This window comes from Acanthisitta chloris, unplaced genomic scaffold, assembly GCF_000695815.1.
Source record: "Acanthisitta chloris isolate BGI_N310 unplaced genomic scaffold, ASM69581v1 scaffold4224, whole genome shotgun sequence".
NCBI classification, from domain to species: domain Eukaryota; kingdom Metazoa; phylum Chordata; class Aves; order Passeriformes; family Acanthisittidae; genus Acanthisitta; species Acanthisitta chloris.
The window spans coordinates 43304-46894 of record NW_008669710.1 but is presented as its reverse complement, the minus strand read 5'-3'; positions in this window follow the sequence as shown (position 1 = coordinate 46894).

The following is a 3591-nucleotide window of genomic DNA, read 5'->3' as shown; positions in this document are numbered from 1 at the left end:
AGTTTTTGCTGGCTGAACTGATGGAAACATTGCCTGTATCTATGTCTCCTTTTTCTCTTCTCTTTTAGCTGCATAAATATAATCACTGCAGTTTTGGGGAGGAGGTTAGCACTGGTAGGAGGTGGACAAAATTGCACAGTGCAACTAGGCACTATAAAGCAAGAAACAGGCAGAGAAAAGCCTGAGTATAGCACCATGGGTACTCCAATAACAGAATGCTTGTAGTGGAGAGGGCAACTGTCTTGGTGTTATTGTCTCTTTTTTTGGAGTCATGAAATGATGATGGTGTCAATATACAATCCACCCTACATGAGATTATGTAATAGAAAACAGTGTATTTCTCAGGATTCGTCAGATAAACATCTCCAGCCATTTTTGTTTATATTGGTGTCTAGGGACATTTCTATTTTCAGTGCTTTAGGACATATTACCTGGATGTTTTTAGGCAGTTCAGAAGTTACTGTCCTGTAGACATTGTCTGCCAGTCCTGTGAATATGCTTCTGCTATCATAAATCACCTGTAACAACACTAGAGATCTTAGGCACCTGAATCATACTGCAAGCCCCTGCACTGGGAACCTTTAGCAGTATAACAGCATTTTTCTTAGCTCGACTTCCAGTCAAATTTGAATCAATAGCTGTTCACTAACACTTCAATGAATATAACAGTGGTGATTTTATTGTATGACATCCTGAGTTTTTAAGGGGAAATCTGACTAGACTACATCAGCAGCCAAACTCATGTCATAGATAACCTTCTAGCATACTTGAGCTTTGTTTCAGAAGCATTGCTCTGATTGATAAATTGTCAGTAACTATTTTCTTCATCAAAGGAGGCACATAGTGGTCTAAATTTGAAAAGTCAGATGTACTAAATAGGAAGGAACTATTTTTATACAGCAACAGACCTAGAGGAATGATCCTTTGACTAGTAATTATATGTGTAAGTCTGTATCTGTATACACACTTAGAGTTTTAATTGCTTATATTATAACTGTCATTAGAATGCCCTTGGAGATATGCTATGGTACTAATCAGATTTGTCAAGATGAGACAGTACCTTTCTATTCTCTCTCACACATCATAAAATCTGACTGATATTCCCAAAGGGATAAAAATGCATAATGTGTCATTTATGACCTGTTGCATGCACAAATTACTTGCATTTTGTATGCAGTAGGATAACAAAATGCTATTGATTTTGAATTTGACTTAGGAAGCTGATCTTTATTGTTAGTTGTCACTTGGCAGCTTTTTCCTCCTGCTGTGAAATGTTTGATCTAAAACTTATGTTTGAAGAAATGTAAGCAGTGATGGTTTTACAATATTTTAAAAACAAGGTACACATTCTTTCCTAGGAGACAGACATTATTCATAAGCAGGATAAACATTCACATATAAGACTAAATTTCAAATAAGTAGCAAAAAACCTGTAATATGCCAATCTTGTTCTGCTGCCAGCTTTTTTAGGAGTATGCTATGGGAGTTGGTGTCAAAGGCTTTGCTGAAGTCCAGGTAGACTACATCCACAGCCTTCCCCACATCCACCAGGTGGGTCACCTGATCATAAAAGGAGATCAGGCTGGTCAGACAGGACCTGCTTCTCCTACACCCATGCTGGCTGGGTCTGATCCCTTGTCCATCCTGTAGGTGCATCCTGATTTTAGCCAAGATGGAGTTAATCTTCTCAGGATCTTGTGTAGTGCTGTGTGATTGCACTTAGGATAATCTGCTCCATGACTTTGCCAGACACTGAGGTCAGGCTGACAGGTCTGTAGTTTCCTGGGTCCTCCTTGCAACCCTTTTTGTGGATTGTTGTGACATTCACCAACTTCCAATCCTCTGGGACCTCCCCAGTGAGCCAGGACTGTCAGTAAGTGATGGAGAGCAGCATGGCAAGCTCTTTTGCCAGCTCCCTCATCCCTCTGGGATGGATCCCATCCAGTCCTATAGATTTGTGAGGATCCAAGCGGCTAAGCAGATCTCTAACCATTTCTTCTTAGATTTCAGGGGGGCTATTTGGCTTCTTATCTCTGTCTATCAGCTCTTGAGTCCAGCTGTCCTGAGGACAACCTGTCCTACTATTGAAAACTGAGTCTAAGAAGGTGTTAAGTACCTCAGCTTTTCCCTTGGGTCACTCTGTTCCCTCTCATGTCCAACAAGGAATGAAGGTTTTCCTTGCCCTTTTGCTATTTATAGAAACACTTTTTGCTATCCCTGACAGAAGTGGCCAGATTTGATTCAAATTGTGCCTTTGTCTCTCTAATTTGCTTCCTACATTACCTGACTACATTCCTGAACTCAGAATAAGTCTAGAATAGATTGGTGTATGAATTTGAAAACTCTACAGATATGACAGACTAAGTGTTAGAGGGAACCTCTGGTACCAAAATTGTCCTTCCCAGTTCTATAGATTTATGTGAGAAACATAAAGGTCATTTCAGTATCTTTTTAAAACACTGTTTTCACTTTCTACAGAAAAAGGAACAAAACCAGTATTCATTAGCTTAACAACTGAAAAAAACCATTTGAGTTTTTTAGGGAAAAAATCTATGTACTCATGGGTAGGTGAAGAAAGGATATAATCCTTTATTTATTTCTATAAGAATATTATGTTGTGATTCTCAAAGAGAATCCACGTATGTGTTGTGATGGTAAATGTCTGAAAGTCTTCAACAGCCTGTACCTTTGCTCCAGCAGTAGTTTCTAAATGCATATTTGCCATTTTCTATGTCAAAAGTGAAATTAAAATTGTTTGCCTTCATATAGAGAAGCTCTGTCACTTTTCTTACCTCCATAATCCTAGCAAATTGTCAGCTTCACAGGTCGTATCAGCTGTGACAGAAGACAGGTGAGAAGTAAAGGTCTGAGCAAACATAGTGTCACGTGATTCATTGACATTTTAGACCTCTGTATGCGCAAGGGTCCCTGAAACCACTGACATTAATTTAGGAAAGTTGGTTTCATCAACCTGATCAAGAACATATGTAACATTGTTACTGTCCATTAAACAGTCCATGTGTGCCAGCTGCTCACTTAGCTAAGTAGTACTCACCTACCAGATTTCTAGTACCAAAGGTCCTGGAATTAAATCTGCTTTGGCACTGTAATTCTTGTTTCTTAGGAGACGATTTCATTAAGTGAACAATTCCACAAACAAAGATATTTAAAAATCAGCTACAAGCTTCTTCACAGCTTGTAAGGATACTGGACATGTAAATTGTTTGTGTATCTGTTAGATAAAATGAAGTATATATGTTCTTATTGCCACTGATATGTGTCCTTGACAGCAGAATTTCAGACAAACCTCAAATAGCATAGACACATTTGCTGCATTACAGACAATGGAAGTAAACTTAATCACATCACCTGAGCATCTGGCCTACAGCCTGTAACAAGACAGTTCTTTGGAGGGTAATAATATTTTATGCTTTCATCAATCACTCTCCTAGATGTGCAGCTATTTGTGGCAGACTAAAAAATGTCATATTATAATTTAAGAGTCTGGTCATGGCTATTTCACCATGTTTGCTCCCAAATTAGTTTTTTTAGAAGAGAACCCAATGCAGCAAAATCTCCTTTCAGGAAGTG